Source organism: Alligator mississippiensis, chromosome 3 (genome assembly GCF_030867095.1).
Source record: "Alligator mississippiensis isolate rAllMis1 chromosome 3, rAllMis1, whole genome shotgun sequence".
Classification (NCBI taxonomy): domain Eukaryota; kingdom Metazoa; phylum Chordata; order Crocodylia; family Alligatoridae; genus Alligator; species Alligator mississippiensis.
The window spans coordinates 98,328,111-98,342,389 of NC_081826.1; the positions used below are offsets into that span (position 1 = coordinate 98,328,111).

Sequence of the window (14,279 nt, forward strand, 5' to 3'; positions counted from 1 at the left end):
GTTTGTTAGGTAAGACGTTTTCAGATTATACTAGGGAGTGTGGACCCTATCTCTCTGTACCCTCAACAGGGAAGGTGCAAAAACTCCAACAACTCAAAACCCCACTAACCCCCCCTCCAAACAAAAACAAATATTGGGCCTGCCAGTCTGACCAGGGGTAAAATTTCTTCCTGACCCCAGATTTGGTGACTGGATCAAACTTGAACATGTGAAGTTCAGGCATTTGAGAGATGTCTCCATACTATTAGGGACACTAATGTACCCTAGCACTAACGGGGATGTCTACATGACACACTTTACTTGAGATTAGAGCAATTTACTGCGCAGTAAGCATCACAGTAGAGCTCCCCTTGTCTATTTGTATATTCCAGAGATCGTGGGCCTTAAGGCCTACCTAGTGGGGCCCCACTGTGTGGGGCCAAAGGTTGAAAGATGCAACTTTTATATATATATATCTATATATAGATATCTCTATATTGATATCTATATCGGTATAAATAAAATAAAGAGGTGGGGAGTGAAGGCCAACCAGAACCTCAGGTGGAGGTTCTGGAGGTGGAGGGGCTGCAGCCTGGTACACTTGAGGGTCGTGTGTGCCAGAGTCTCCCTCTGCCTGCAGAAGGGGCAGGAGACTGGGATGTCTGTAAAACTCGTAACATACATGCCCGTGGCGATGGCTCCATGGAGGAGCCACCAGCTGAGCTCCCCAGTGGCTTGTGGGATGAGGGTGGAGTACAGACTCAGCCACTGGAGTGCCCCAGCCACGTCCTCACTGAGCAGGTCCTGCCACTAGGTGTCTGGGCAGGACACAAGGGCAGCGTGATGAATCATGTGGCGCATGAGCATGTAGAGGTAGTGGCGATGGACGGTGGAAAAGTAGACTGGTTTGGTGTCCTCCAGCTGGCTCCGGTGGTGGAATGGGGAGCAGGGAGTGCCGCAAGGCCAGGTGAGGCGCTGGCCCTACAACAAACTCTGGTGGGCTGGAGGACATGGGAGGGGGTGGAGGCAGGGACTCCACTGTGCAGGGCCTGGTCAACAAAGGCAAGGGTAGAGCTCCTCCTGACTGCTGCAGTGGGATGGTACAGGGCTGGCAGGAGTAGGAGCAGACTGGTGCCAGGAGCAGCAGATCTGCTTCTGCTTCCTGGCACACGTAGATGCTTGACTAAATTACTCTAGAGTAAACCCACCAGAGAGCATTTGCATGTGTAGACATGCCTATTGACTTGCTAATTCCAGCTGTGACTGTTTCAGGCTTCAGAGGGAAGGTGGAAGGAAAAACAGGTGCTTAAGTAATGCATCAAGAAGGGATTTTTTCCCTTACCCCTATAAGCAATTAGTGGAAGTCTTGAGCTATGGGATTAGTACAGAGTCATACAGTGCAACAAGTTTCAGTACGGGCTTGTTTTAAAATAATAGATCAACAGCAAGATTTTCTTTCTAGAGCTGCAGCGTCAGATGCGGGTTGTTGGTTTGTTGATAGCAAGACCTGTTGCCATGAAAGATGTACAAGATTAGGGTCCAGTTTGAGAGGACACATACTTCAGACTGCCATATGCTAGAAACATCTGCTGAAGTAGCTTTATCAGTCCCCAGAGAGAAGTTAGTTTATGCACTGCTTTTAAAGGCTTTTCTATAAAATTGCTGTTGATTGCTGTCTTGGGCTGGGATCTTACCTTATCTTATGCTTTCTAGAGGGTTTGGTGTGGTTCTTTGCGGCTAGAAGGGCTATATTTTTGGACAAGGGAGAAACAGATGTTGACCACTTGAGGGAATTTGAAGAGCTATGATGAGTTTTGTTAGAATAAGGGTGTTAGCTGAGTTCTAATTATAGGTATTTAATTATGTCTGTGTCCCCTACAGATTCCCGTGGATACAGCCATGTATAATTACCATGTCCTGTTAAAATACCTGCCGTGTAACACCTGTATATATGTGAATAACATGCAGAATGTACATGTTATTTTTTATTGAAGATCTCCGAATGGTGAATGACAGAACTGGTTCTGTGGAATACAAGCAGTTAATTTTAGCAGGTGCTCTCCATCCTGTAACCAGGCAAGAACTGAGTTGCTGTTGTTCAAATGGACTTTACACTGAACCTGATTCCAGCCTTCCTGGTAAGATGCATAAATTGGATCCTTGTCTCCCAGAACATACAAAAGAGACTTTGAAATAGATTCCAGTCTGTGAACTGAGGGAGAGAGACAGTAGCAGGAGGGTCAGACTGAAATGCAAAGACTGTAAGGGGACAGTCTCACCCAGTACCTCTTAGTGTGGGACCACAGCAGGATGCAGTAGTTTTTGTAAAGGGTTTTTGGATGCTTCAAGATGTATTAAAATGTGTATGAATATATAGTTACTGTCCAAACAGGCTTTTTACCATCTTACTACCTGGTTATTGCTGCCAGCATCGGTGTACGAAGGTTTAAACTCTCTGTGCAGAGTGCAGAGACCCCTTTGGTTATTGATGAAAATTTTATAGCATTTTTCAAAACTTTCAATTCGATCAAACAATTCAGTCCTGGAATTATTAAATCTGGGGGAGACAACATTTTTTCTAACTGTCCTACTGAGTTCTTTTTATAAGCCAAGAATATACCGCCAGTACAATTAGTTGTATCTTTGTCTTTCTGACTTTTAGGCTTAGGTCTAAAAGTTATACTCCAGCAAGACAACATAAATGTTACATGATGTCAAAATATTTAAGTGCCTCTGAGTTATTTCCCTGTAATTAATTAGCTTTTGACTCTGCTCTCCTGTCCCTACTTGTGTCTGCTGTTTATTTTGTATTCTTGCTTCCAAGCCTTGCTCATCAGACATCATAGTTGCTAAATTTTATACTGACTGCTTCATACTAGAGAGCCTCATAATAGGTGTCTTGTTTCTGATTCTTGTTTATTATTCTTCTGATTCTTATTCCAGAAGAAAATGGACCAATTATACAATTCACTCGGATATGATACAGTTGATGCCAAAGCTGTTAACCTTGCATATTCTGTTTTTACCTGCCTGATAGTAATAAGCCATTAAATTGATGGAGCAACATGGTATTGCAATCGTTGAAACATAAAAGTAGAGCTCATTTAACAAAGATGCTTCAAAATGATAGTATTGTGTAGTCTTTTATTGCTGAACTCTGTGTAACACTTGTCAATACTTCACGACTATTATTAGATAAAGAAGTACAAGTTAAATAGACTGTGAGAGTAACAAAGAGGATATGAATTGCAGCCTACTATCAACTGCCTTATAGCAGGTTGAAGGACCTTATTTTAGACTTTTTTGGGAGTTCTTAATTCCCTTTTAAGTTACCTGATGGGAATTAAATGTTGGGTTTGTGATCTTTTTCTTTTTTTTTATTGCTTTGAGGTATAGAGAAAGTCTGAAAAGGTTTTTGTCAAAGGGAGAGAACTTCTCATGTTTTACAGGTTTACTTTGTTAGAAACATAGATTTTGTTTACAATGGCAGTCTTCATAGGGATTTTGCAGCAAGTGAAATTACAAGCCTGAAAGCTGAGCAACTGAGAGGTCAAGATAACTTCTGGTGGGTATTTGAAGCATTTTTTCTTATGCTTTATGGTTAAATGGGCACTAATTGGTATGTCTGAAAGTTAGATGGCTTTGGTAAAGTTTTAACACCATTAACACTTTCATTTAAGATGTGATAGCTCACATTACACATCCTTGGAGACTCTCAAGAAGTTCTTCAGCAAAACCAGGAAAGAACAGGCGTGAAATTACTAATACTTGTAAGATACAAAAAAAGGCAAAAAAAATCACTTTAATAAATTTTTGACAGCAGTATGGGGAAAGGAAACAATCACCAAGATGGCTTTTGGCAATGTAAGAAAGGCACAAACTCCATTAAAATACACAAAATGCAAGTACTCTTCAGGAGTTCTTTAACGTTATTTGTGAAATCCAAACATCTGTTTTATTTTTTACCTAGATGTAAAATAGAGACTTGCCTATTGCCTAACAACATCAAATAATAAATCTTGGTGCTGGGTGTGTAGTTTCCTATTATGCATGTTTTCTGGCAAAGTATATTCCTATTAGCCATTTTAACAGTGAAAGGAAGGAGATTTTTTTTCATTTAATTTATTTGTCCTTCTTTCCCTAGAAAAGATCTCCTTACTGGTGATATTTAAAGACATTATAATCTGTTTACTCAGTTCCACAGCAGGCAGTATATCAGTTTTAACAATTCTTCTCTAGGCCAATGGTGCTCAATGTTTTTGGCCAGCAAGCCAGTTATGCAGTACCCGGTTCATCCGTGGGTCAGATTCTGCTGGTGGACCTGATCTGGCTTCTGGGATGGGCACAGCAGAACCCATCTGACCATGCAGAGCAGGGCAGGGGGCAACCCTGCCCCAATCTGGCCACACAGGAAAAGGGGAGCTGGCACAGCCCTGGCCTAGCCCTGCAGGGCAGGAGGGGGCATGGCTCAGTCCCAATCCAGTCTCTGGGGCTAGGGACAGACATTACACACAAAATGATTTAAGTAATCAGAAACTGGTTTAAACCTGTAACAGAACAGGTGTCCAGTGCACATAAACCAGTTTGAAAATGGCTGAAACTGGTTTGAGATAAACCTGGTTGAATGTACTATCAGACTTAACTGATTTGGCTTAAACCAGTTTATCCAATGTCTGTCCCAGACCCTTTGCTGGTTTAAGCTAAACTAGATACCCCCAGCATCCCGCCATGCTCTCTGGGCTGGGCAGGGCTCTCTGCTCCACAGCAGGGCTGGTCCCTCCCCTCTGCTCCCTGGCTGGGGCTCTGGCAGAGACTTGCAGGCACAGCAGGGTCTGCTGGCTTCCCTGTGCCCCGCTCTGGCCCTTCTCACCACTCACTGCTTAAGCAGAGATCCCTTCCTCCTCTCTCCCACAGCACAGACTGTAGCTAGCATGTGGTATGGTAGCTAATGCTGTGTAAGGCAGATAGGACAGTGTTCACTTAAGGCTTTTTGGAGGTAATCAACAGCTCAGATGGTAATGTTCCTGCATTCCTTCCTTTAGAAAAGGGAGACAAGTTTTTTTGGGTAAATTTGTTGTCTTTTATTAGACCAATTAAATAGTTTGAAAAATTTTTCTTAGCAAGCTTACGGGTTTAAAAACCCTTTGTCAGGATGAGGAAGCATCGGCAGTTGGTGTGTGTTCCTCCTGGATGAAATGAACAGTAAAGAAACCAGAGGCTGGTATGCATTTTCCTTTGGAAAAAGCTGTTTAAAAAGAGTTTGTAATGAGTGAGTGTTTTCTGATGGGGTGTTAAATGCTGATAACAGAGCTGATAACTGCTCTGTTATCAAGGGGGGGTGGGGCTTCCCTAATCACAGTGTCCTGCCAGGGCCTGGCCACACCCCCCTCAGCTCAGCCCTGTACCAGGGAAGGGAGGGCTGCTCTAGTGCCCCTTGGCTTCTAATCTGAGCCACTGCAGGCATGTACCTGCATTTCTGGGATGTCTATCTGGTTACAAAACTGATTCAGCCTAGCCAGGTTAGACTAACCTGCAAGGATTTAATCAATTCAGGCTCAGGCATTTTGAATGTCTGTCCCTAGCTTGGTAGGCAAGGGGGTGTGACCCAGCCCCAATCCAGTGGCCGGGGGCAGGGTGCAGGAATGAGGGATGTGGCCCAGCTCTAATCCAGACATCAGGCTGGGGGAAGGGGGCATGGGAAGTCTCTAACCCACCGCATGGGGCTTGGGAATTTGATATGGGTGAGGATGATGGTATTAATTTCTGACCAGTATGGAGCTCTGCAGGCCAGATTGTTAGCTCTGCGGGCCAGAGATTGAGCACCCCTGCTCTAAGCTATCTTGACCATTACAGTCCCTGCCTTCAGTTGGGAAGGCTGGTAAGGCTCACTCTCTTGACCTCCAAAGTGCCACTGCTTGTGCAGTATGTAGCATAACAGGTTTAAAGCCTGTCTTGTTTTATATTCCCAACAGACTTAATCCAGATCCTGTTGAAATCAGTGGAATTCTTTCTATTGACTTCAGCGGGAATTAGATCAGGAAGTAAGATCTGTTGACTTAAGTGAGAACTGGATCAAGCATATAATCATTATGAAAATGCTATTTACCAAACTGCATGTAATTTATCCCTCTGAAAAGATCTTTAAATCATAAAGAGTTTTTAAAATTCAGTTTTTCTATTTACTAAATTAATATAAAATCTATTTCTAAGCATTTTTCAAATTGCTGTTTCTACTGATCTTACAATGTTATTACGTATCTCTTTTTTTAAATCATCAGACTTTGTAAATGATTTTTCTTTTCTTTTCAAATAGTTGTAGAGCTTTAGATTTTTTTGATTACATTTGAGTTTTTTCAAGTAAGACCCCAAATGTAAATGTGTGGTTCCTTAAATTGTTGGGTTTTTGTTTATGGTATACAAAATTTACAATCCTTGCATAAACAACATAAGGAATCCAGTTTTTACTAAGACTTGCTCAGTTATTAGAAATGGTTTATTTTGGCTGGATGTAACAGTGAGAAGACACAGTATCCTATAAATATGTCTCAGATATTTTAAATGGAATATTTCAAGCTGCAAAGCACCTTATTCACCTGTGATTCAGGAAGAAAGAAACATAATTGCCATGACCCATTTTGAGACAGGTATTTGTTATATAATTCCCACTGCGGCGCAAGTATTCTAATGTATTGCTCATCACCATCCTACCACTGACTGCTTCCCTTGAAACAGATGACTAAATAACTTCTTATAAGCAAATAGCTCTTTTTCTTCCTTCTCTGTCACTCCATTATTTTCTATCTGTTGTGCAGTTCCATTAAATGATAGTGCTGCCCTTTTCTTCCTTCTCTTCTTCTGTCTGTTTTCACAACTTGGGTGGAATCTATAAGAAATTACAGATGCAATCTGCATTCATTCATCTGGATTTCTGTTTGAAACAGGTAATTTGAATTCAAACACCGTTGTTGTGTGCGCCAGAAAAATCCAAGCAGGGTTGAAACCACAAATTCAAAATAGCAACTAAGTTTTATATTAAAATAAACTATTAAAACAAAGGAAACAAAAGATAAAACAAAACTAACAGCAAAGGAGAAACTATACATCAGAGCATAATTATAGTGCATCTTTGTTATTCCATTCTCAGTAGCAACTTCCCTTGCTTGTTGTGCCCCAAAATGGTTTCTTATTAAATGACACTTAGGTTCTACTGTATATAGCAATGATGCTTAAATTTTGAGATTTCCTTCCTTTTTGTTTCACATCTGTGCCTGATCATCAGCTGGAGATGCTATAAATAGTCATATACATGTGATTGGAACACAGAAATTGACATTAACAGGTGCGTGGCTGCGTGGTATGCCCTGAAATTGTTTTGGCTCAAAATGTGTATGTGAACACCCCATCTTCATAATTTGGCTGTACAGCAATTCCAAGAAACCGACACCTAGCATCAAATTCATTTTCTCTATTACAGAGATGTGGATGACTTCATTTCTGACTGCAAATACCAGATCATTTTTCTAGACAAGATGTAAAATATTTATTTGGTTTTATTCTGTTTTACTCTCTTCCTCCCCACCCATTAGACAGGTATTTGGAGATTCAGTTTCCCCTAATTACTTCTGCTGACGTTGGAAGTTTAACCGTGTATTTGATGATCTCATGCACTGTACCAGCTGTTCACATCACATATTCTCATTACTGAGAAGGGCAGTTCCCTTTGCTGTGAAATATTTGACATCCAGCCACACGTCCCTGTGTTTGTAATTTCTAACACTGTAGCTGAAGATACACACTTTTTTTTTGAACTGCCTGCGCTAGTGTTACATTTTGCTCTTTCACTTTGATTGATGAGGTTCTGCCTCCTCTGCATTTTCAGGAAGGAATGGTCCCTTCCCAGTCCAAGCCTTGCCAGAGGATCTGTCTGATCCATCTAGTCTCAAGATCAGAGTGTTAGGGTGAAAGCCTGTGCCTATGGTTTGGCTTTGTGAGTTTTTTCCATTCTAACCACCCCTTGGGGGAGACTTAACATTTCACTGGTAGCTGAAACACCTGTTTTGTGGCTAGTTGTTTACAATATAAATAATCCATGTAAGACCTGATCCTGTACACCTTTAGGTAGATCATCTTGGCATCCATGGGATTATGGGATTGGGTCCTTTTGAAAGGCAGGTTCTGAGAGAGGTCATTTTTCAAGGTGAAGACATCCTTTTTTGCAACATTTACAGTCTCCGGTGACTTTGGAGGTAAATTCGCAGTTCCCCTTGTGGGGCTGTTCATGCTTCCAGTTTCTGTATCCCTAAACTTGCTCATGACTAACAAAAGTGGACACAAGTGGATGAACACAATAAGAGAAGGTAACTTTTCTCTCAAGTGGTCCCACAAATATACATATCGGCTTTCCCTTTTCTCTGATGCTGGGATTCAAAATATAAAAGCCTTTGGATAAGAACAACATGGAGCAGGACAGTGCATCTATTTTGATCAGTAAGGGGAGGTAAGGTGCCACTTTACTACTTGGCATGGACTGGCATGCAGGTTGAAAACAGTCTCTCTCAGGCCCTTGTTTCTTTTCCCACAAAAATGGTTTAGGAGTAGGAGAAACTATAACATTCCATGTATAGTCCTTCCCAGAACCAGTCTTTCCCCAGTGCAGGTGAGCTGGCACAGAAAAGTAAATATCTGCTTTTCCTTTTGGCTTTGGCAGGTTACCATATTTTCTTGCATATAACACATTCTATATATAGTATGCATGTTGATTTTTGAAGAGGAGCCTGAAGGAAAAAAACCAAAACTTTTCAACTGAGGTAAATGAGTGGCAGAGCCTGCTTCCAAGTTTGCTTCCAGTCCTGCATCCTAGATGGGGCCTGCAGACCAAGACAGCTTACCCAGTCTGGGGCTGTCCTCTGGCTCCAGAGCCATGTGCTGTTTTTGACCTTGTGTGCTGGCTCTGGGGCCGTACACCAGATCTGGTACCGCATGCTGGTTCTGGAGCCGGTGTGCAGGGTTGGACCCGGCACCTTGGGTCCAGCAATGGACCAGCTCCTCATGTTGACCTGATCTGGTGTGCAGATTGCAAGTGGAGCTGCCCACAGATCCAAAAATCTGGCCGTGGGGGTAAGGGGATTGGTGGCAGCAGTTGCTGTGGCTCCCAGCATTGTGTTAGTTAATGTTGTCAACACTCCATCCCTCCCATTTCCTAAATTTCTGGACCAATAGGGGGATCCCTTACCTATAATGCATACCCCAATATTCTCCAGCTGGGTTTGTTGAGGGAAGGTGTAGGTTATATGCAAGAAAATATGTTACTTCCCTTTGGAGCAAGGAAAGTGAACCAAGGCCTGAATTGTGACTCTGCATCCTAGTTCAGTGCCTGGTCTGTTCCAAGAACAGCTTTCAATTTCCAGTTACAACAGTCTCTGTAAATTGGATTGCTCTTTATTATTCAAAAAACCTACTGTAGTGAGATAGTTAGCTCAAATATATTTTGTCATGGTATTTAGAAAATTTTGTTTTTAATTTACTTATCTAATTAGAAATATATTTAAAATTTTTACAATAGTGCAGAATGAAATTTCTTTAGTTATTTAATCCTTTTTAAGTGTTCTGAAGTCTTTGCAAGATAAAAAAAGGAATTGTGTTTTAGAATAAGTCATATGATAAATAAATTCATTAACCTCTTTGTAAGATGGGTGAAACAAGCATTAAAACATGCACTAAAATATTCTCTAACACACTTATGTAAATAGGCTTCTCTAAGAAACAATTAGTGAGTTACTGCAATGATAAAATTATTAAGACTTACTTCTTATCCCTTATCAGATGAAAAAACTTTAGCAATATGTCATTAAAAAATCCAAATCACTGTCAAATTATATAAGCTTCAGTTAAAAAAGATTGTTGCAAGATGGCATCCTGGACCATTTCATGTAACAGAAAGTTTGAAAGAAATAATTTACTCAGTAGTAATTGAGCACATAATTACAGCTCAAATATATACCACAGAGAGCAGTGCTAAGGATGCATGTCCAACCTTAATGTTTATATTTCCTTACTTTTGAATGCAGCTTTGACCTCTGGCCACAATTGTTCATTTCATACAGTTGAGACTAAACTGCTGATCCTTCAAGTAGGTAACATAGAACCAGAGAGTTCTACCATAGCCTTTCATTTTCTAGAAGGAAGCTGGAATTAATTGTACGGTAGTCTTAATAAAATTAAGCTATCGTTCTGTTTGCTAGAAGTTTGTGGCATCTATGCATTTATGAACCTTTGCTCTTACAACACTGCAGAGCATTATGAGATGTTTCAGATAGGCAAATACCTACAACCCATCTTTAAATTTCATTATTGATCTGTGCTTCAATACAAAAAAAATTGTGCTTCAGTAGGAGGTGTAATTGACTCATCATCAAGGTTATCACTTACTAGTATGCTTATGTATTTTTTCCTTTATTTCGGTCTTTTCCCACAACTGCCTAATCCCATGTTTGGATTAGAGCTCTCCCATTTTCAGTACCGTAAGATGTCATTTTGGCTCTAAGAAAAGATGCTTGGTACTGGGGGAGAGAATAGTTTCCGTGGTAATTTTTTGTTTGTTTTTAACGTTAACATTTTATCCAGAGAGTCTGGAAAAATCTCTGAAGTTACCATTTCCAGATGAGTGCTTGTTAAATTTCTCACTTTCCATGTAGTTGGTAGCGCTAGTAGGTGGCTTGGAGTATAAGCAGACATAATTGTACCAACATCAAAGGATATAAGCTATTAGGATGCAAAACCACTCCAACTTTAACCCTTTGGGGTAAAATTGGGGTAGTGTAACTCACTTGTAGTGATACAAGTTCATGCAGATATAACAGTTAGATGCATCATAACAGCTGCTGTGCACTTGTGACCAGTGGCTCTCTTCCTCCTTTTAAATGAGCTAAAGCATTTGTTTGTCCAAATCCTTTAACAAGTCAGAGATTCATCAGAGATTAATCTGTTAAGCAAAGTTTGGATCAGGTTGAAAACTTCCATGAATTCCAAATGGATTTGGGTTCTGTTTCCAATTCCATTCTCTTCCTCATAAATTATAATAAATAATTATGTTATTTTATAATGTTGTTAAGAGAGGCTGAACAATTGCTATCAAGTGTGTAAAATTTTTAGATGCTGTGCTTAAACAGAATGGATTTAGTTTTTTGTGTTATGTTCGTATTATTTCATAGATTCATAGATGTTAGGGTCGGAAAGGACCTCAATAGATCATCGAGTCCGACCCCCTGCATAAGCAGAAAAGAGTGCTGGGTCTAGATGACCCCAGCTAGATACTCATCTAACCTCCTCTTGAAGACCCCCAGGGTAGGGGAGAGCACCACCTCCCTTGGGAGCCTGTTCCAGACCTTGGCCACTCGAACTGTGAAGAAGTTCTTCCTAATGTCCAATCTAAATCTGCTCTCTGCTAGCTTGTGGCCATTGTTTCTTGTAACCCCCGGGGGTGCCTTGGTGAATAAATACTCACCAATTCCCTTCTGTGCCTCCGTGATGAACTTATAGGCAGCCACAAGGTCGCCTCTCAACCTTCTCTTGCGGAGGCTGAAAAGGTCCAGTTTCTCTAGTCTCTCCTCGTAGGGCTTGGTCTGCAGGCCCTTAACCATACGAGTGGCCCTTCTCTGGACCCTCTCCAGGTTATCCGCATCCTTCTTGAAGTGTGGCGCCCAGAATTGCATGCAGTACTCCAACTGCGGTCTGACCAGTGCCCTATAGAGGGGAAGTATCACCTCCTTGGACCTATTCATCATGCATCTGCTGATGCACGATAAAGTGCCATTGGCTTTTTTGATGGCTTCGTCACACTGCCGACTCATGTTCATCTTGGAGTCCACTAGGACTCCAAGATCCCTTTCTACTTCCGTGCTACTCAGCAGGTCATTCCCTAGGTTGTAGGTGTGCTGGACATTCTTCCTCCCTAGGTGCAGCACTTTGCATTTCTCCTTGTTGAACTGCATTCTGTTGTTTTCTGCCCACTTGTCCAACCTGTCCAGGTCTGCTTGCAGCTGTTCCCTGCCCTCCGGCATGTCCACTTCTCCCCATAGCTTTGTGTCATCTGCAAACTTGGACAGAGTACATTTCACTCCCTCGTCCAAGTCACTGATGAAGACATTAAAGAGTATCGGTCCAAGGACCGAGCCCTGCGAGACCCCACTGCCCACACCCTTCCAGGTCGAAACTGACCCATCCACCACGACTCTCTGGGTGCGACCCTCTAGCCAATTCGCCACCCACCGGACTGTGCAGTCATCCAAGTCACAGCCTCTTAACTTGTTCACCAGTATGGGGTGGGATACCGTATCGAAGGCCTTCCTGAAGTCTAAGTATACGACATCCACCCCTCCTCTTGTGTCCAGGCGTTTCATAACCTGGTCATAGAAAGAGACTAGATTGATCAGGCACAATCTGCCCACCACAAACCTATGCTGGTTTCCCCTCAGCATAATTTGCCCTGCCGGGCTCTCACAAATGTAAGCCTTGATAATTTTTTCAAAGACTTTACGAAGGATGGAGGTGAGACTGACTGGCCTATAGTTGCCCGGGTCCTCCTTCCTCCCCTTTTTGAAAATGGGGACCACGTTAGCCCTTTTCCAGTCCTCCGGGACTTGGCCCGTGCACCACGAGCGTTTGAATATTCCCGCCAGCGGCTCTGCAATGACGTCGGCCAGTGCCTTCAGCACCCTCGGATGGAGCTCATCCGGGCCTGCCGACTTAAAGGCATCCAGTTCTTCCAAGTGACTCTGCACCACCTCAGGATCTACGCAGGGAAGTCTGGCGCCTTGCTGCTGCCTCTCTACAATCCCAGTGAGAGACTTGTCGTGCCCCTCACTTAGGAACACTGAGGCAAAGAACTCATTGAGGAGTTCAGCCTTGTCCCCCCTGTCTGTCACCAATTGTTTCTGCCCATTTAGCAGGGGTCCTATTCCTCCCTGGGCCTTCCTTTTACTCCCAATATATCTAAAAAACAATTTCTTGTTGTCTTTTACTTGGGTTGCCATCCTCAGCTCCATGGTAGCTTTGGCCCACCTAACTGCCTCCCTACAAGCACGAGCAGAGGAGGTATATTCATCTTTAGTGATCTCACCCTGTTTCCACTTTTTATGTGCTCCCCTTCTGGCCCTTAGGCTGCCCTGGATTTCTCTGGTCAGCCATGGAAGCCTCCTGGCCCCTTTCCCTCTTTTGCCTCGCTCGGGGATTGTCTTGCTTTGTGCCCGAAGGATCGTTTTCTTAAGGCACAGCCACCCTTCTTGGGCTCCCATCCCTTCAAAACTCCTACTCTGCAGTGCGTCCTTGACTAATCGCCTGAGTGCATTGAGATCAGCTTTCCTAAAGTCTAGCACTTTCACCCTACTGGTTACCTTACCCACTCGCCGTCTTATGTTGAATTCTATTATTAGGTGATCACTGTCTCCCAAATGGCTACCGATCTGGAGGTCCCCTATCATGTCATCCCCTGTTGCCAATACCAGATCCAGTATGGCATTCCCCCTAGTGGGACCATGCACCTCCTGTGTCAGGTGGAGGTCCTGTACACAGGTTAGAAACCTGCGTGAGCGATGGGACCTTGCTGTCTGTGTCTCCCAGCAGATGTCCGGGTAGTTTAGGTCCCCCATGACTACCGCCTCTTTAGCTTTTATGGTCTCCGAGAGTTGCCTCAGGAGCCCCACATCTATTTCTTCCCCTTGGTGTGGGGGTCTGTAGCAGACCCCTACCACCAAATCCCTTTCTCCTTGCCCCCCATGTAGCCTAACCCACAATCCTTCTACTTCCTCAACCTTGGATTCTGTCTTGATGAGGGTTGATGTATATTGCTCACTGACATAAAGTGCAACCCCCCCCCCACCCCTTTCTTCACCGACCTGTCCTTTCTGTACAATCTATAGCCCTCAATATGTACCGCCCAGTCATGGGATGAATTCCACCAGGTCTCTGTTAGCCCCACTAAGTCATAGGTGTTTAGTGCAAGCAGGAGCGCTAGTTCATCCTGCTTGTTCCCCATGCTCCTAGCATTAGTATATAGGCACTTGAGCCCTACGACTGGTGCCTTTGCTGCCCCCCCGCTCCGAGTCCCAAGGGGCCCATTGTTTCTTACCTGGTGGTCTTGCAAAACAGTCATGAAAATTTATCAGTGCAGGCCCCAACTCTCTTGGCTCTCTCTTTATTATGATGATTGATAGATAATAGACAAAATAATTTTAGAGACTTGTAATAAAAAATATTCTGGATGAATAGGCAATAGAAAGCTGTTAGGCTGATTTACAATTGAG

The 14,279-nt window shown here is 42.9% G+C and overlaps 1 protein-coding gene across 4 annotated transcripts in view; it reads left to right on the forward strand.

Annotated features, from left to right (window-relative positions):
* LDLRAD4 (low density lipoprotein receptor class A domain containing 4) overlaps positions 1–14,279 on the forward strand; it is a 479,210-nt gene that overhangs the window by 191,312 nt on the left and 273,619 nt on the right. The gene's annotated exons all lie outside the window — the stretch shown is intronic.